The sequence below is a fragment of the Carettochelys insculpta genome, chromosome 33 (assembly GCF_033958435.1).
Source record: "Carettochelys insculpta isolate YL-2023 chromosome 33, ASM3395843v1, whole genome shotgun sequence".
In the NCBI taxonomy this organism is placed as follows: Eukaryota; Metazoa; Chordata; order Testudines; family Carettochelyidae; genus Carettochelys; species Carettochelys insculpta.
This window is the reverse complement of record NC_134169.1, coordinates 2,785,929-2,805,715: the sequence shown is the minus strand read 5'-3', so window position 1 is coordinate 2,805,715 and position 19,787 is coordinate 2,785,929. Positions and strand designations below refer to the sequence as shown.

At 53.5% G+C, this 19,787-nt stretch overlaps 5 non-coding genes across 5 annotated transcripts; 3 read left to right on the top strand and 2 right to left on the bottom strand.

Annotated features, from left to right (window-relative positions):
- The first annotated feature begins 1,114 nt into the window (after positions 1–1,114).
- TRNAI-AAU (transfer RNA isoleucine (anticodon AAU)) lies at positions 1,115–1,188 on the top strand. Its single transcript has one exon. It is a non-coding gene; the product is annotated as a tRNA-Ile (tRNA).
- A 6,101-nt stretch (positions 1,189–7,289) lies between these two features.
- TRNAT-AGU (transfer RNA threonine (anticodon AGU)) lies at positions 7,290–7,363 on the bottom strand. The gene has a single exon. It is a non-coding gene; the product is annotated as a tRNA-Thr (tRNA).
- Positions 7,364–10,782: 3,419 nt separating this feature from the next.
- On the top strand, positions 10,783–10,856 carry TRNAT-AGU (transfer RNA threonine (anticodon AGU)). Its single transcript has one exon. It is a non-coding gene; the product is annotated as a tRNA-Thr (tRNA).
- A 1,804-nt stretch (positions 10,857–12,660) lies between these two features.
- On the top strand, positions 12,661–12,732 carry TRNAQ-CUG (transfer RNA glutamine (anticodon CUG)). Its single transcript has one exon. It is a non-coding gene; the product is annotated as a tRNA-Gln (tRNA).
- A 4,253-nt stretch (positions 12,733–16,985) lies between these two features.
- Positions 16,986–17,058, bottom strand: TRNAA-UGC (transfer RNA alanine (anticodon UGC)). The gene has a single exon. It is a non-coding gene; the product is annotated as a tRNA-Ala (tRNA).
- Positions 17,059–19,787: the final 2,729 nt, after the last annotated feature.

Below are 19,787 nucleotides of genomic sequence, written 5' to 3'. Positions count from 1 at the left end.
TGGTTCTTGTGGCTTAGCTGGGTAACATATCTGCTTAAGAACCAGGAGATCACAGGGTAACTCCCAGTGGCTCCCTTTTGTGTGTCTTCCCTAATGTTTCCCTATGTCTGGCTGGGGAGCAGAGAAGACCTCCCTTGGCAATCTCTCTCCCTGCTGGGGAAGGTAAAGGCTGATGGAAAACGAGTGTTGGAAAGAATCTAGTCACAGCCTGGAGCTCGGGAAAAGGCTGTTGTGATGGGTGTGGGGAAGGTGCTGCTGTGGCTGCCAGAAAACAGTCTGTGCCTCACAGCTTTGTGGTTCTGGGGGCTGCCTGTGCCAGCCAGCTCCTCCAGCACGTTTGTAACACAGACACAATTCCCTGTCGGCAGGAGCTCTGTTCTGCCCTGTCTGCGGGAGCAGCTCCTGCCCTCGACCTGCCGCTGCAGAGACACCCCCCAGCCCTGTCCCTGCACACCATGTGCACACACTAGTGAGTGACTGGGGGCATCTCACTCCCAGGCACGCCCAGCTCTGCCCCCACCCCAGTGTTAATTAACCTCTCACCCCAGCTGTCCCCAGTGCTGACCTGACACACCTGAGATCCCTCTTGTAGCTTCCTTTTGCTTCCTCACCAACATTTCCTAACCCTGCTGGGAAGCAAAACCCCTGCAGTGGACATGAATTGTGCAGGTGGGAGACGTTCTGACACAGCCCCTGGGCAGGGCCCAAGGTTTCAGCTGGTGACTGTGCAGTGCAGAGGGAGGAGGAGTTTGGCTGCCAGGGGGGAGAGGTGGCAGGTGTGAAGGGGAACCCGGGCAGGGCTTGTGGCTGAGGGAGGAGGGGAAAAGGGCAGTGGAGGGGTCGGCAGGGTCTGAGGGGACAAGGGGATCAGGGCACTGGGGAGGGGTGGGAGAGACAGGATCTGAGGGACGCACTGCAGGGCCCAGGACAGCTGGCAAGGGGCAGCCGGGGCTGGGGGAACTCCAAGCTGGGCTCAGAGCAGTGGGGGATGGGTGAGAGAGTCTGAAAGGGGAGGCCAGGCTGGTGGGGGAGGGGAGGAAATCTCAGTCCAGTGGCCCCTGCAGCTGCCTGTTGCTCATTTCCAAAAAGGCCCCTTGTGGTATCTTCTGTAATTGGCCGGCTAGCTCAGTTGGTCAGAGCGTGGTGCTAATAACGCCAAGGTCATGGGTTCAAGCCCCATGCTGGCCATGGGCAGGTCTTTTCTGCTTTCCTTCTTGTGGCTGCTCTGGGCAGGAGGCCGAAAGAGCTGAAGGAACCAGGCTGAGAGGCTGGCAGGGAGCAAGTGGGAGTCACCACCCCAGGCAGAGGGAGGGGCTGCAGGGTGGGCCTGGGGGAGGTGAGGATCCCCAGATTCCCAGCTCTGCAACACACACCTCCCACAGGAAGGAGCAGCAGGAGCCCTCTGCCAAGGGCACCAGCCCCTACAGCAGCTCCATTGGCTTTCTCTGCTCCCCATCTCTCCACAAAAGCCTTTGGGCCTCACAGGCTCCCTCCCTGGACACCTGCTACTGCAGCACCACAGGCCCAGGTAACTCACCAGTGGTGCCAGTCCCTGCCTGCCCTGCTCCTCTTCCTGCCTGAGTTCTGCTTCTTCACTCAGGTCCCCCAGCTGCTGCTCTGGTGGGCAGAGGGCTGGGGAAGGCAGAGGAAGGGCCCTTGGGGGTGGGGTGCAGAAGCACAAGGAGCAGGCCCTGGAGGAAGTCCATGATGAGCAGCTTTGGCCATGGGAGCTCAGGTGAGGGGCAGAGAGGTAGAGGTGACAGGGTGGGTGTGGGGGTCTCTGCAGAGATGGGGTTGGCTGGCAGCCCTTGGGGAATGGGGAGAGGCCTGTGGGGAGGGGACGAGAGAGCAGCAGGCTGCTGGGGGCAGAGCTGAGGGGAAGAGGCAGAGCTGGGATAGGAAGAGGTGAAATGGGAGGAGGAGCACAGGTGGCCTCAGAGGGAACAGGCCAAGCAAACCAGATCCCCTCCCACTCCTCAGGACCTTCCAGCACTGGCACCAGCCTCCCCAGTGCAGCTGTCACAGGCCACAGTGGACATTCTGGTGCTTTACGTGATGCCGACAGGCCCTGACCAGAGAGGTGCAGAGTTATTTCAGAAGAGTTTATTCCAGAATTATTCCTCCAAAATAATCTAGTTCACAATAACGCCTTCACGCCACAAGGCAGCCCTGAAATAAACAAAACATGTTTCCAAATGGCACCTCCATGCACAGCAGAGCCTGTTTGTGAGTAGAGACCCTGGAGGCCATGCTGGGGATATCACTGCACAGCAGAGTAGTTTTGGAACACGCTATTCTTGAATAACTGATTTTTTAATAACTCCAATTACCTGCCTATACAGCCCCATTCCAAAATCTCTGTTTTGGAATCTGCACTATCGCGAGGAGAATGAGGTTTCGCAACTTGCAAAAATCTGTCTGCTATTTCTGAATTATTTCAGGAACCTGCCCAGCTCTGTCAGGGTTAGGACCTTATTTGGAAGTTTCAGGGTTTGAGTCCCAGACTGGGAAAGCTGCATTCACCTTGCCTTGTGCATCAGGAACCCAAGAACCCTTCCCATGCCTGGGGCCATGTGCTGCGTCCCAGACTGTCAGGTGAAACCTGAGAAAGTAAAAAAGCCCAATACTGGCTTCTCTAGCTTGCTGTGATCATACAGAGGTTCATACTCTGCATTGTGGCTACAGCAACCTGGTTTCAAATCCAAGTTACAACAGTAATAGTCCCGTGTTTGGGTAGTGCTGCTTTTATTTCACCAGGAGGCTGGTGAAACACTGCAATGCTTTACCTAGAGAGGTGGTGCAATCTTCATCCCTAGAAGTTTTCCAGTCCTGGCTTGAACAGGCCCTGACTGGGATGATTTAGTTGGGGTTGGTCCTGCTTTAGGCTGGGAGCTGGACTGGATGACCTCCTGAAGTCCCTCCAAGACCTAGGATTCTATGATTCTTCCTCGAGTGTCCCCGTGGGTGCTCCACGATAGGTGTCGGGCTCGCCTCAGCGCCGCAGATCGGAAACTTTCCAGCAGTTTCTGCTGGACCGCGCATGTGCTGGCGCGCGCCGCTCCCTTGCGCACCCCCAGCCACGTGCGCGATCTGGTCCCTTCCAGTTCCTTCTTAACCGCCATCGGCTGCAGACGGAATCCGGCCAGGCTGTGGCCAGAGTCAGCGTACTTCGAGTTTTTAGTTAGATTGTTGGTTTCTTTTCTTGCAAAAAAAAAAAAATAATAAAAATAATATATGTAGAAAGATTAGTAAAAGAGAGGGAGGAGCGGTGACAACGCGGGGACGTGAAGGCCAGTAGGCCTCCTGCCGCGGCAGGGTGGGGTCCGTGAGGGGGAACAGACACAGAGACAGTGCTAAGTACCCTATTAACAACTTGAAAGATTCACCGCGATGTCCTCTTCAGGAATCAAAAAGTGTGAATCCTGCCGCGAAGCTATGCCGGCCTCCGATGGGCATAGTCAATGCATTAGGTGCCGGGGGGATCACAAGTTACCCAGAAGTGTTCCTTCTGTGCAAAGCTCACAGCCTTTCCCTTGATGCCATGAGAAATTTCTGAGCTACAGTTCATCTGCAAATTCGACGCCCTCAGCTCCGGCTTAAACAAAGACTGCGAATGGCTGGCTAAATACAGAAGCAGCTTCCCCTCCCTTGGTGTTCACACCTCCAGATCAACTGCTGGTCGTAGGCCTCACCCTTGCTGACTGAGCGAACCTTGTTATCCCCACCCTTGCTCTGGCTTATTTATACCTGGCCCTGCAGATTTCCAAGACCAGCATCTGATGAAGTGAGTCTGCGCTCACGAAAGCTCATGCTCAAAACTTTTCTGTTCGTCCATAAGGTGCCACAGGACCCTTCGTTGCTGTTACCATGACCTCAGTGGCAGCTGGGGGAACCTAGGCCCATTCTCCCTCTGCTTCCAGCCCAGGAGGGACCCTACACGCAGCAGAACTGGGCTTTCCCCTCCCAGCTCTCACTGCTCCTCCCTGGACTGCTTCCTACACCTCCCTCTCCAGTTGGCTGCACTGGCTCTGAACCCTCAGCCACTCCAGGGTCACTCTGTGAATGTCTCATCCCTTTACTCTCCGGACCTCCTTCTGACCCATGGCAGTGGTGCTGGTGTTAGCCTGCCTCACTCATGGCTTGATTTAGGGGGCTCTGGGCCAATGCATGCAGCCAATGCAAGCCCAGCTTCCCCGACACACTCACTGCCATGTGGTGTGTGTGCGCCCAGGGACAGGATTGGAGTCTGGGGTGTCTTTGATATTACTGTAAATTGTTGTAGAGGGACAGTGGAGCTGCACAGGCCAGAGCCCAGATGAGGCCAATTCTCTCTCCCTGTAGTCGGTTGCCCGACAGCACCCGAGGCAGAGGCCCAGGCCAGGCAGCCGCAGGGACATAAGCTCAGCACAGGTGCCCACTGAGTGTGTTTCTACAGGACAGGGTGAGCCCAGGGGAGGAGCAAACAAGTGCACAATAGCACAGGGGGGCTCTTTAAACAGCCACACGTGCCCCTCGGGTGTCCCCAGCCAGCCAAGGAGTGGCAGAAAGGTTCCTGGCAGTGCTCACCTTGGGATGTTTCAAAAGCCCAGGCACCACTCAGGTGAGGTGGCTGAGGGGAAAAGGAGAAGGATTGCGAATGTGTTGTACTCTGCACACCGCATTCAAATCCCATTATTGTTTGGCCTCTCTGGTTCCTTTCCTACTGACGTCTCTTCTGTGGCTCCTGCTTTGTGCACACCCCATCCCTGACCCTGCTGGGTTCCAGCTCCTCTGCTGGGCAGACTCCAAGCACAAGGTAACTGCATGAGGCTGGAGGGGGATGCTTTAATTTTCCATGGCAGGGCCCAACCTATCTCTGATGTCAGCTCAAAAGTGCCACACTCCCCCCTGCTAAGCAGGGCCCCAAACACACCTGGGGAATGTGATGCCTCAGTCAGGCAGAGGGGAAAGGACAGCTGTGACTCAGCTGCAGACAAGGGCATAGGAATCTGCCTGGGAGGGAAGGCCCTTTCCCCAAGGCTGACTCAGGGGCTCTGGTTTCTCCCAGCTGCTGGGCTGGGCTGGGCTGGGCTGTGCAGAGCTGGGAAAGGGGCAGACATTTGCCCTGGGGCAACGAATGTGGCACTCCCCTCTCTCTGGCCTTGACAGCAATCCATCTATTTGCAGCACCTGCCACAGGTCCTCCCAAATTCCCAAAAGGGCTGCTGTGTTCCAGAGACCCAACTTATTGCAGGTATATTAGTGAACCAGCCCAAGAAGAGACCTAGCACCAGGGGGCCTTATTCATCAACCAGGAGGAAAAAGTCCTCACTCACATGCATAAAGAATCCCGCTTGATTTACAGATCAGGAAGAGATTTCCAGTGAACAACCAGAAGGCCCCACTGAGATTTGAACTCAGACCACAAGATTCAGAGTCCTGAGAGCTGCCCATTACACCATAGGACATGCCATTTTTTTTTTTCTGTTCCTCAGCTCCTGTAACTCTTTTTAGGCTGGCACCTTGCAGCACTTGCCACCCTCCAGCTGTTTTGCCACTCAGGACACTGCTTCCTGCCCCATCTCTGCTGCTGTCCTCCCCCAGACATCAATCCCTGCCCTTCTTTCTGCTAATTCCAGAGAGACTAGACAGGTTCATTATTCTTTTAAAGTAACCAGCCTGGAGAGAACTAATGGAGAAGCAGAGACTGGAAAGGCTGGTGGTGATTGTCGAGGAATATCTGGGTGAGGGAGGATACAATAACCCTGGCTCTGAATTCACACACATTTAAAAGTGCGCAGATACATCTGACTGAGTGTGATACATTTTATAGACTCCCAGTGAGCACCTTTTGTTCATATCACTCTCTCTTGTCAGCTGAGGGAAGGGTTTACTAGGGTTATATGCATTGGCAGTAGCAAATGTTGAGGGTTCATCTCCATATGACAAACACACATAGAATAGAAATGCAGAATGTGATGGGAAAGGGAGGTCTTTAGATTTGAACAAAAATCTCTTAAACTGTATATACACAGTCTACCACTGAACTAGACCACCACACAAAGAGTGCCCCTTGGATTCCTTCATCTTCAGCCCCCTGCAGGGCAAACACTGTTTCCCCCAGCTTCCGTCCCTTCCCCAGCTCACAGTGGTTTTACAAATGGGGTTTGATTAAACTTTGTCTGTCCATGCACATGCTACAGCTCATCCCCTGCTTCTCTGGCTTCTCCCACTAACAGAGCTACAGCCGCTTAGGGAGACAGATTACCAGCATGTGTGGGGCAGCTCTCTCTCATCTGCTGGGAGCATCATCAATGATTACAAAAAGAACCTGCTGAAGGACACCCACCAATCAATCAGATGCGGCTGGGTTTGCAATCAGTGGCAGTAACTTCTCTGTCTGGCACTTTTGATGATCCTGCAGCTTGTTTGGGGTTCCTGAATAAAGGAGCTTCTACTGTGCTAAAATGTCAGACCTAGTGACAATGGAAATCTGTTTTCAGAAGGAGGGTGCTGTGACCTGTTGGATAGTCCCCAGGAGAGTTCCAGTGAAATGTAACCCATTAGTCCATTCAGAGTTTGGACTTAAATACTGCAGTGATCAACTGAGGAAGAACTTTGTTCATGAAAGTTTAGGGGTGGTAAAGCCTGCACCCCCCCAACCCCTTATCTAATGAACCAGGAGCAAGCCTCTGGGAAAATCTACCAAACAAGGTAATGTTAGCATTGAGAGTTAACATTAACTGCAACTTCTTGAACCTGTCAGTGTCTGTCACTTCTTCCTCCAGAATGATGGCAGCTGCCTCCTGCAGCTCTCTGAACTCTCCAGCACAGCCCAGAGGTGCTGCAAGGCAGGTGAGAGGCGGCCAGAAAGATTTGTCCAGTCACCACTGGGTGCTGCTTTCCTAATCTCCCCTTACCTGGGAGGTCCATGGCCAGGGGAGCCACAGCGCCTCTCTGGGACTTTTCTCCTAACTTGTTTGGAGTTTGTCAGTGTCAAACAAAGGGATGTGAGAAGAGAGTAACTCTCCCTCTCCTGCCCTGCCCCACCTGGAGAGGTTGCACTGTCACCCTCTGTGCACAGACAGCCCCAGAGCTGGAAGAATCAGATTCTGTTCTTGCAGGCAGAGGCACCACCTTCCCAACACCAGTTACAGCTGTGTTTTCCTGAGCCCTGCTCTGTACCTGAATGTTTCCAGTGCTCCTCTACCATCAGCCTTCACCTTCCCGAGCAATGGCTGGGATTGCCAGGGGAGGGCTCTTCAGTTCCCCAGACACATGTGGGAAAATGTTGTCAAAGGCTTTCCATAAGGCACCACTGGGAGTTGAACCCAGGATCTCCTGTTTACTAGACAGGGGCTTTAGCCAGCTAAGCCATGGTGCCCTCCTTGTTTGTAGTGTGACTCCTGACAGAGAGGTATCTGTGTTAGTCTGTGTCTTCAACCAAAAAGCCGTCCTGCAGCACTTTGAAGGTTGCCAACCTAATTTACCAAGTGATGAACTTTCATGCAGCTGAAACACTGTGATGGATGCCCACAGCAACCCCTTCCCAATGCCCAGCACAGACATTGTGCCCGACGGAAGCCGGAGTTGCACCGAGAGGACAGTGAGGATGAGGGAACAAAAAGGCCCCTTTCACTTACTGTCCCCTCTGCAGTGTGTGGGTCGGACTCCACCAATCTGCCCTCCTCTCTCCCCACCTGCCCCAGTGCCAGGGTCCCACCAGCAGAGCCTGGAGTCCTGCCCCTCCTTTGCTCCCTCAGCCTGACTCCCCCCCTCACTTTCACTCTGTGCTCCCCACACCCTCCTTTCTCCCTGGTCACACCCCAGGGGTGGGGCGAGGAGGGCCCAGCTGTGGGGCAGAGTTATCTCCTGTCTCTCACGGAGTGGGGGATGGGCTGCGCTGCCCCAGCTGGAGCTTTTCAGGGTGAGTGTTTGATGCAGTGTAACTGGAAGAAGATTTTGCCTTTCTGTCTCCTGCCCTTCAGTCCCACTTGTGACCCTCCACACAACCCCTTTGGTTTATTACCAGCCCAGTGCAAATCCCCTGGGGGTGGGGCTGACTTCCCAGCTTTCCCTGTGTGAAACCTTTGAGCAGGGCCAGGGGCTTGGCAGCCAATCAATGGTCTCCCCTGGGCTCTTGGCTTTTCCAGGAGATCCCACCTAGGGCCCGGTACCAGACTCCTCTTACAGGGACCAGCTGCCCTTTGGACCCGCCACACGACAGTCCCTCACCTGCAGGCAGTGTGGAGCTGTGTAGATAGAAGTGGCATTGGGAGCCCAGCTCGAAAGCGCCCTCAGGCCAAGTCTTTCAGTGTCCTTCACCCCGAGGAGAGGCGATATCTGCCCCTTCCCCACCCGCCTGGTGCTTCGGTGTCACCTCAGTCTGATGGTGCAGGAGTGGGGGTGCACAAGGGCTTGTGCACAGGAGACAGGTGGGTGGACGCCCAGCTGGTGCTCCGGGAATGGAGGTCTATGAGGATTCCCCCTGCCTTGTTGCTGGACCCCTCCTCTGCCGTCCCGAGGGGTGGCTCCTTGGGTGGGCCCTGGGGTGCTGGGCTGGCCTCCGGGGTGGACTCCAGCTCCAAGACCTGCTGGGATTCCTCTGCTGCTGTTTTCAATGTACCCTGGGGGCAGCAGGTGTCTCGGGGCCCAGGATGGCCCTGAGCTTCCTGTAACAGAGGCAAGCAATGGGGGCAGCCCCAGACTGGCTGGCCAAGTCCTGGGTCCAGGCATAACCCTTCCACAACTGCTTCACCTTGCTATGGACATGATCCGGCATGCGGGCAGGGTGACTCCAGGTGGCCAGGCCCTCGGCCAGTCAGGTGAATGCTTCTGCTTTCCGCTCCATGCTCCCCATCACATGGAGCACGTCCTCCTCACCCCAGAGCCCCAGCAGGTCTCAGAGCTCGACCTCCAACCAGGAGGTGTCCCACCTCTTTTTGTCCCCCGCTTGGCTGCTGGGGGTCCCTGGGTCCCCTCATGGGGGCAGCCTGGGGGCACTCAGGGGGCTGGATCAATGCCATGGTGCTGGGTGGTTGGGTCGAGGTTGGTGGAGGGCTTGCAGGGCTAGCATGTGCGTGTGCTGCTGCCTGCATGCTCTCAGCTTCCTGCCACAGGAAATCCGGGTCCGTGGTGCTTAAAGGGCTGCTGCGCGCAGTAATCATAGAGCTGCACAGGGGCTGGACAGCACATCTCAACCCCTCAGCTGATTGCTGCCATGGAGGACCCTGCTATTTCGAAGTAACAGGATGTGGATCGTCTACACACGCCCGACTTTGACGTTCAACATTGAAGTAGGGCGCGATTCCCATCTTTGGATGAGAATAGTGATTTCGATGTCTTGCCACCTCACTTACATTTCAACGTCGAAATAGCAGATGGTGCATAGAATCACAACACTTAGACACAACACACTATTTTAACATTTTGCCTGTTTCTTTTACGTTGCCAGCTAGTGTAGACACACTCTGAGGGTGATAGAAATATGAATTACTCCTCTCTGGAGCTGAGGACAAGAAGACACTTTTCCTGCCTAGGGCCAGGAGCTCAAAGGAGAGAGAGAGAGAGAGAGCAGAGCCTTGGCTGGGCATCTCTTTGCATCATGATTCTAGCTCGTTCAAATCGCTCTTTTGAAGCAGGGGCTTCGGAACAGGCTCCTTTGTTTATAGCTGCTGAATGTCGAAATAGCAGAGCAGTATTTCCAAATTAATGTTGTGTGTTACTGAGCTATATTGGAATCAGCTACTGTGGAATACCTCGTCTGCAATTGCTTATTCAGGAGTAAAGCTGCTGTGCAGACAAAGCCTTTAGGTCCCTTAGGAAGAGCCATGAGCAGTCATGGGGATTTTGTGGCCTCTGGAATGAGATTGGTGGATTAGAAAGTATTCCTTTCGCAGAGGAATTTGCTCGAATGGTAGAGCGCTTGCTTTATAAGCAGGAAGAAGCGGGATCAATACCCTCATTCTCCACAAGCACTTGCATTTCTTTTCCAAGACAGGGTCAGATGAGAAGCTAACCTTCACCTGTGTCCCCTTCTTCTTCCTACCCAATAGCCCCCTGTAAAAAGAGGAGCCCATTTGGGTTAGAAAGCTGCTGGACCCCAGCCTCCTTGTCCTTACATATTTCTGTTTAAAACACAGGTTAACCTCCTGGTAATAAAGCAAAGGGGTTGTGTGGAGGGTCACAAGTGGGACTGAAGGGCAGGAGACAGAAAGGCAAAATCTTATTCTTCTAGTTACACTGCATCAAACACTCACCCTGAAAATCTCCAGCTGGGGCAGCGCAGCCCATCCCCCACTCCGTGAGAGACAGGAGAAAACTCTGCCCCACAGCTGGGCCCTCCTCGCCCCACCCCTGGGGTGTGAAGAGGGAGAAAGGAGGGTGTGGGGAGCACAGAGTGAAAGTGAGGGGGGGAGTCAGGCTGAGGGAGCAAAGGAGGGGCAGGACTCCAGGCTCTGCTGGTGGGACCCTGGCACTGGGGCAGGTGGGGAGAGAGGAGGGTAGATTGGTGGAGTCCGACCCACACACTGCAGAGGGGACAGTAAGTGAAAGGGGCCTTTTTGTTCCCTCATCCTCACTGTCCTCTCGGTGCAACTCCAGCTTCCGTCGGGCACAATGTCTGTGCTGGGCATTGGGAAGGGGTTGCTGTGGGCATCCAGCACAGTGTTTCAGCTGCATGAAAGTTCATCACTTGATAAATTAGGTTGGCAACCTTCAAAGTGCTGCAGGGCTGCTTTTTGGTTGAAGACACAGACTAACACAGATACCTCTATGTCAGGAGCCACAACCTACACAAGGGGGGGCACCATGGCTTAGTTGGCTAAAGCCCCTGTCTAGTAAACAGGAGATCCTGGGTTCAACTCCCAGTGGTGCCTTATGGAAAGCCTTTGACAATGTTTTCCAACATGTGTCTGGGGAACTGAAGAGCCCTCCCCTGGCAATCCCAGCCATTGCTGGGGAAGGTGAAGGCTGATGGTAGAGGAGCACTGGAAAGCATCCAGGTACAGAGTAGAGCTCAGGAAAACACAGCTGTAACTGGTGTGGGGAAGGTGGTGCCTCTGCCTGCAAGAACAGAATCTGATTCTTCCAGCTCTGGGGCTGTCTGTGCACAGAGGGTGACAGTGCAACCTCTCCAGGTGGGGCAGGGCAGGAGAGGGAGAGTTACTCTCTTCTCACATCCCTTTGTTTGACACTGACAAACTCCAAACAAGTTAGGAGAAAAGTCCCAGAGAGGCACTGTGGGTCCCCTGGCCATGGACCTCCCAGGTGCATGGGGATTAGGAAAGCAGCACCCAGTGGTGCCTGGCCAAATATTTCTGGCTGCCTCTCACCTGCTTTGCAGCCCCACTGGGCTCTGCTGGAGAGTTCAGAGAGCTGCAGGAGGCAGCTGCCATCATTCTGGAGGAAGAAGTAACAGACACTGACAGGTCTAACATTATCTTGTTTGGTAGATTTTCCCAGAGGCTTGCTCCTGGTTCATTAGATAAGGGGTTGGGGGGTGCAGGCTTTACCACCCCTAAACTTTCATGAACAAAGTTCTTCCTCAGTTGATCACTGCAGTATTTAAGTCCAAACTCTGAATGGACTAATGGGTTCCATTTCACTGGAACTCTCCTGGGGACTATCCAACAGGTCACAGCACTCTCCTTCTGAAAACAGATTTACATTGTCACTAGGTCTGACATTTTAGCACAGTAGAAGCTCCTTTATTCAGCCACCCCAAGCAAGCTACAGGATCATCAAAAGTGCCAGACAGAGAAGTTACTGCCACTGATTGCAAACCCAGCCGCATCTGATTGATTGGTGGGTGTCCTTCAGTAGGTTCTTTTTGTAATCATTGATGATGCTCCAAGCAGATGAGAGAGAGCTGCCCCACACATGCTGGTAATCTGTCTCTCTAAGTGGCTGTAGCTCTCTTAGTGGGAGAAGCCAGAAAAGCAGGGGATGAGCTGTAGTATGTGCATGGACAGACAAAGTTTAATCAAACCCCATTTGTAAAACCACTGTGGGCCGGGGAAGGGACAGAAGCTGGGGGAAACAGTGTTTGCCCTGCAGGGGGCTGAAGATGAAGGAATCCAAGGGGCACTCTTTGTGTGGTGGTCTAGTTCAGTGGTAGACTGTCTAAATACAGTTTAAGAGATTTTTGTTCAAATCTAAACACCTCCCTTTCCCATCACATTCTGCATTTCTATTCTATGTGTGTTTGTCATATGGAGATGAACCTTGAACATTTGCTACTGCCAATGCATATAACCCTAGCAAGCCCTTCCCTCAGCTGACATTAGAGTGATATGAACAAAGAGGTGCTCACTGGGAGTCTATAAAATGTATCACATTCAGTCAGATGTATCTGCGCACTTTTAAATGTGTGTGAATTCAGAGCCAGGCTTATTGTATCCTCCCTCACCCAGATATTCCTCGACAATCACCACCAGCCTTTCTAGTCTCTGCTTCTCTGTTAGTTCTCTCCAGGCTGGTTACTTAAAAGAATAATGAACCTGTCTAGTGTCTCTGGAATTAGCAGAAAGAAGGGCAGGGATTGATGTCTGGGGGAGGACAGCAGCAGAGATGGGGCAGGAAGCAGTGTCCTAAGTGGCGAAACAGCTGGAGGGTGGCAAGCGCTGCAAGGTGCCAGCCTAAAAAGAGTTACAGGAGCTGAGGAACAAAAAAAAAGTGGCAGGTCCTATGGTGTAATGGTCAGCACTCAGGACTCTGAATCCTGTGATCTGAGTTCAAATCTCAGTGGGACCTTCTGGCTTTTCACTGGAAATCTCTTCCATGTCTGTAAATCAAGGGGGATTCTTCATGCATGTGAGTGAGGATGACTTCCTCTTGGTTGATGAATGAGGTCCTGTGGAGCTCTGTCTCCTGTTGGGCTGGTTCACTAATATACCTGCAATAAGTTGGGCCTCTAGAACACAGCAGCCCTTTTAGGAATTCAGGAGGATCTGTGGCAGGTGCTGCAACTAGATGGATTGCTGTCAAGGCCAGAGAGAGGGGAGTGCCACATTCATTTCCCCAGGGCAAATGTCTGCCCCTTTCCCAGCTCTGCACAGCCCAGCCCAGCAGCTGGGAGAAACCAGAGCCCCTAAGTCAGCCTTGGGGAAAGGGCCTTTCCTCCCAGGCAGATTCCTATGCCCCTGTCTGCAGCTGAGTCACAGCTGTCCTTTCCCCTCTGCCTGGCTGAGGCATCACATTCCCCAGGTGTGTTTGGGGCCCTGCTTAGCAGGGGGGAGTGCGGCACTTTTGAGCTGACATCAGAGATAGGTTGGGCCCTGCCATGGAAAATTAAAGCTTCCCCCTCCAGCCTCATGCAGTTACCTTGTGCTTGGAGTCTGCCCAGCAGAGGAGCTGGAAGCCAGCAGGGTCAGGGATGGGGTGTGCACAAAGCAGGAGGCACAGAAGAGACTTCAGTAGGAAAGGAAGCAGAAAGGCCAAACAATAACAGGATTTGAATGCAGTGTGCAGAGTACAACACATTAGCAATCCTTTTCCTTTTCCCCTCAGCCACCTCACCTGAGTGGTGCCTGGGCTTTTGAAACATCCCAAGGTGAGCACTGCCAGGAACCTTTCTGCCACTCCTTGGCTGGCTGGGGACACAGGAGGGGCGGGTGTGGCTGTTTAAAAAGGCTCCCGGTGCTATTGTGCACTTGTTTGCTCCTCCCCTGGGCTCACCTTGTCCCACAGACACACACTCAGTGGGCACCTGTGCTGAGCTTTTGTCCCTGAAGCTGCCTGGCCTGGGCCTCTGCCTCGGGTGCTGTAGGGCAACCGACAACAGGGAGAGAGAATTGGCCTCATCTGGGCTCTGGCCTGTGCAGCTCCACTGTCCCTCTACAACCATTTACAGTAATATCATTGACACCCCAGACTCCAATCCTGTCCCTGAGCGCACACACACCACATGGCAGTGAGTGTGCCAGGGAAGCTGGGCTTGCATTGGCTGCATGCATTGGCCCGGAACCCCCTAAATCAAGACATGAGTGAGGCAGGCTAACACCAGCACCACTGCCATGGGTCAGAAGGAGGTCCGGAGAGTAAAGGGATGAGACACTCACAGAGTGACACTGGAGCTGAACTGAGATCTTTGGGAGCTGGGTGGAAGAAGTGTCTGGGAAATCCCAAAGCAGTAGTGCTGTGACATGGAGCCTCTCATCAGGAGCAGGTGCGTCCACCCTGGTGTGTGAGGGTTGCGACCTGGCACTAAGGGATGTGACCTTGAGACAGATTAAAGATCTCAGGATGTGGAAGTTGGTGTTAAGCAGAAGTGCGTTGCATCTAATGGTGGGCAGTCTGGAGTCCCCAGAGATGTAGCACAGGGAAACTGGGACATTGCAGAAAAGGAAGTCGAGAGTAACCACTCTGCTTTGTGGCAAACACCAGACACCAACCTCTGGACATAGCTTAGAAGGCCAGACCGCTTTCCATTGCACCCCACACCTCTGGCACACAGAGGCTAGGGACACCCAGCGTATGAGCTCCCCTCTCTCACTCTCCTGGCTAAGAACCATCCATGTCCCTCTCCCTTTATGTACTGGGACAGAGTTGTGCCCCTCACTCCACAGTGACACACCTCTGGGCCCCAGAATTCAAGGAAACAGTTCCAGAACTATGAGAAAGATCCCTGCAGGGCAGAACATTTTGAAGAGAGACACAGACGGACAGTCAGACAGACAGAGAGACAGACAGATTATTTGGGTTCTTTTTTATGTACCTCTTTTGTTCCAGAGCCTTCGGGTGTGTTCACCCAAGGGGCCGCCGGGGTCAGGACATGAGCCCTGCAGAGCAGGGGTGGGTGTGGCAGTGACATCACAAGGGCCTTTTGCAGAGCAGTCACTGATTGGTTAAAGGAGGTGGGGAGGTGGTGACCTCACAGACAGTGCAGAACAATGGCCAGGTGGGACAGGCTGCAGGACAGGGGCCTTCTCAGAGTCCCCCCCAGGGCTTTGCTGCAGGGAGTCTTTTTCTTGAGAGCTCTGCCCTGGAGGCTGGGGAGAGAATTCAGGGTGAGGAAGATGAGCGTGAGGAGAAGCCTCTTTGGTGTGTTCTCCTTCCCCACCACTAACTGCGCTGGATGGCAGACGTCCCTGTGGGGAAGGTCGAGTCTGATCCAGCTGGTGCTGGGCAAATTGAAGGCAGGAAAACAACAGCTTAAGGTTCTGCAATCCCCAATGGAACCGCACAGTAAATGAATCAGGATTCTCCTTCCAGCTCCCTTGGCCCAGAGCTGGAAAGCGCAACAGTCTGTGAGCCACTAATGCCTTTTTCTCTGCAGCAGGGCTACCAGGCCATCTGCCACAGAAAAGTCTCTTGTAATGTGCAGTGCAGCTGTACATGAAAAAGAGACCTGTTCTACCGACTGCACTGGCTCCGCGCTGAGGTCAATTTTGTCAGCCTTAATTTGTTGTGTCGATATTGCGGGAGGTGTAGGAAGTGTTGGGGACAGCTGCAGCACCAGTGAGCGGCAAGATCAAGATTTCCAAATACAGCGTCTACGCACAGGAAGCCTATTTCAGATGCAGCCATTGGACGCACTACGGCTGATTTCAAAATGGGCTCCAGTCCCTGTCTTAGCAGCCCCTGTTCCCCAGAGCTGCTCTTACTCGTACAATGAGGTTTACGCCTTTCAAAATAAGCCAACCCCAATTTATTTCTGAATTATTTCAAAGCAGCGGTTGCCTTGTGTAGACGCTGGGATAGTTATTTTGAAATAGCTTTGCTGTGTAGAACCCCCTTATGAACCCAGGGCTGTGACAGGCACAGCAGCAGCTGCTCAGAAGACACCCAGCACTGCAAGTCACGTTGTCACTCACCAGCATCCCAGCGACAGGGGATTTGGAATGGTAACTGAGTGAGGGGAATACAGGGCAGAGCCTCCCCCACACCCAGCAAAGCATCTGCATCCTGCCACCTCCTCTCAGGTGGACTCTGGCCTGCTCCCTACAAGCCACTCAACACCTTTCCTTGATCTTTGGCCCTTGCTATCTCTAGCAGTCAAGCAAACGGGAACAGACCAGCACCCTGAAGCTGTCTAGGAGGTAGCAAAGGGCTTAGTGTTAACCAAACAAGCCAGCCAACCCACAGAGGACCAGGCTTCTCCGAGGTGCTTTCAGAAAGGAGCAACTGGCAGTTGCAAGGACAGTATTACCCCTGCAGTGAGATCGCTGTCCCTCCCCCCCAGCTCAGCATCCCACCTGCGCATTCCCAAACCCCCTCCCCCCACCATCCTGAGCCCCAACCTGGCTCCTCCCCCCCCCCGCCCCAGTCTGTGTCTCCCATTCCCCACTGCCCTGAGCCCTGGCTAGGAATTCCCTCAGACCCAGCTGCACCTCACCCCCTGTCCTAGGCCCCTGCCGGGTGTTTCCTCAGACCCTGCCTATCCCCTACCCCCACTGCCCCGAGAACGACACTAACAAGGCCCATGTTCCCTGGCAGAGGGGTCACAGCATCACCACCTGCTGCAACGTGCTTCCAACGGAGGCACCCCAGTCTGCTGCGTGCTCCTGAGCTCAGCTGCTGCCAGCTCACCCAGAGCACAGGGCCCTAGACCAGCAGCTGCCCTGTCTGTTCTCCTACCACAGACACAGAGCCCACAGGAGCAGACCCCACAGCTGTCACCCCAACCCCAGAACCTCTGTGTATGCAGCACTGAGCCTGCCCACCAAATGCCACACCTGCAACTCGTTCCTACCTGCTGCAGGGGTATCTCCGCATGAGGTAAATGGCTCACTTGTGTATCACCACTTTCTCTCAGCCGAGGCAGTCCATGGCCACGGCCTCCTCTGTCAAATCCAGCCTCCACATCAAACGTGTGTCTGTGCCCACCAGGTGGGAGAGGAGATGCTCAAAGTGCTCTCTTGAGCCCTTGCACACAGCTCAGCTCAGCGAGCTACAGATCCCCCCTGTACATCGAGAGCTTTCTGGGGGGCAACCGAGAAGGAGGAGGAAGGAGGCACTGCTCTCACATTGCCTTGGAAGAAAAGTGGGGGAAAGGAAGGAGTCACTGGAGAATGTGGGTATCGATCCCACTACCTCTTGCATGCAAAGCAAGCGCTCTACCACTTGAGCTAACTCCCCTGGCTGTGAGCACAGTTTGTGCCCCAGCCCCCTCACTGTTGAGTCCCTATGTCCCTGCAGCTCCCTGGCTCCTTTCCTAAGACGCCACTTGTAAGACCCGTTCCTACCAGCTGGCTGGCTGAGCTGTTCAGACAGTGCTGCTAATAATGCCAAAATGACGGTTTCCAGCTCGAGGGCTACGTCTACACGTGCACCCAACTTCGAAATAGCGTATTTCGATGTTGCGACATCGAAATAGGCTATTTCGATGAATAACTTCTACACGTCCTCCAGGGCTGGCAACGTCGATGTTCAACTTCGACGTTGCTCAGCCCAACATCGAAATAGGCACAGCGAGGGAACGTCTACACGCCAAAGTAGCACACATCGAAATAAGGGAGCCAGGCACAGCTGCAGACAGGGTCACGGGGCGGACTCAACAGCAAGTCGCTCCCTTAAAGGGCCCCTCTCAGACACACTTTCATTAAACAGTGCAAGATACACAGAGCCAACAACTAGTTGCAGACCCTGTATATGCAGCACGGACCCCCAGCTGCAGCAGCAGCAGCCAGAAGCCCTGGGCTAAGGGCTGCTGCCCACGGTGACCACAGAGCCCCGCAAGGGCTGGAGAGAGAGTATCTCTCAACCCCCCAGCTGATGGCCGCCATGGAGGACCCCGCTATTTCGATGTTGCGGGACGCGGATCGTCTACACTGTCCCTACTTCGACGTTGAACGTCGAAGTAGGGCGCTATTCCCATCCGCTCATGGGGTTAGCGACTTCGACGTCTCGCCGCCTAACGTCGATTTCAACTTCGAAATAGCGCCCAACACGTGTAGACGTGACGGGCGCTATTTCGAAGTTACTGCCGCTACTTCGAAGTAGCGTGCACGTGTAGACGCAGCCTAGGTGAGCCCTTGCGGCATCTTGACTTAGTGGCCAGGCTGCTCTGGATAGGGAGGTTCCTGTGGCTTTGTAGTGCCTGGTGTCCTCTGCACATGTTCTGGGAGCTGTGTCAACTCCCTGGACTCAGCTTGATTAAGCTCCCTGGGCAGGTGAGGTACATGTAACGGGTGACTCTGTGAACTGCAGGGGTCTGTAGCATGCGGTGCTTTGGCAGATGCTTCATTTCTGAGAGCAGCTGCAGTGGAGAGTTAGTGGTCTGTGGGAGGAGGGGTTTCCTCTGGGGCATATTTTTAAGCTTTTACTGAATAACCATGTCTGTGATTTATTTCTCAAGCCTTTTTCAGAGTGTCCCATCTGGGTGTGTTTAACAGCTGGAGCTGGTAGAATGGGTGATCAAATAGAGGTTCTGAAATGGGGAGTTAATATTCTTTTTAGAATGACATCATATGAAATAATCATCAGAAGCATTGCTCCTTGTCAGTTATCAGCTGCTTAAATCTGATTGTCTTCCCTACCTATGAGCTGTTCCAAATATGTATTTATGGCAAGGATGTTTATCTGTACCCATGAGGCAAATCTACACATGACCCCAGCATTGGTGTTACCCATAAAAAATTCTTTCCGCCCCAAAGGAAATTCCACCAGCCCGAGGATGGGCAATGTATGAGGGAACACAGATGTGGCCTTGGTTCTCTGGTGGCTGACAAAGGAAGGGATGAGGGCTGCACAGGTTGAGGCTCGTGGGCTGCTGCCCTCCCCCAGTGGCCAGACCACTGGACGGATGCAGTACAGAAGCTGTTATTCTGGATAGTTCTGCAGAAACCTTTTCCTCCCTGCCCTGGAATTGAATGGGGGGAGGAAGGTGTGGACTGTTTGATGTTACACCACTGCGGGGAAGGTGCAGACTGTTTGATGTTACACCACTGAAGGGGACAATGCTACTCCTTTTGCTTGACACCTCTCAGATATTCATGTGATTTTTCTGGCCAAGTTTAGGAAACTGATTTATTCAGCCTGGTGCACTCCCCTGTGGGAACAAGAGCCCCCAGAGTGCAGGTGGGCGCCTCCACTTTGGTCTTCATTCCAACTCCTCTCTTGTGGAACCTCTCTGCTAAGAAGTGAGCCCAAAAGGCCTTCTGAGCCACGCTCAGAGAGGAGGAGGTGGTTAGAGTCTTGTTTTAGCCAGCTGGCAGTTTACTCTGCAGCTCTTCAAGCCTGCACCAGATCTTTGCAATTGGGCTCTGTAATTTCATGGCTCTCACCATTTGACTGTCAACATTTTCTCCCTTTCTTATATCTGAAGAAAGCTTTCGAATTTAGATTATACAGTATTGGCACAGTCTGCTTTTTTGGGTAAGAAGCTGAGAGGGAAGGCTGCTTCCAGTAATAAGGAAACCCAGACAAAGGTAGTCAGTAGCAGACTCTTAACAGCATCGTCCCTGGGTGGGCTTGAATCACCATCTTTCCAGTTAATAGCTACAGGATTAGCACATGGCTGCAAAGCCACTCGCCAGTAGGACACTCGCCCTCTGCAAGTATCAGTGCAGGATACTCACCAGACTGCATGCTGGGTAAAGCCTTCACAGCTGAGTGGTGTGGTGTAGCAGAAGTGTGCTGTGCCCATAACCCAGTGGTCAAGGGATGAAAATGGTTCTCTGCCAGCTGTAGAGACTTTGAAGATACCAGCCTGCCCCACTTCTGCTGCAAGTCTGCATCAAAAACTTTGTGGCTGGGGTGTGCAATTTGATTGTTTTGGCAATTTTACCCTCCACCTCGTCTTTCTTTTAATTAATAAATGCAAAAGGATTGGCCCAGTGGGCTCTTTTGGGTAAGACCTTCTGGGT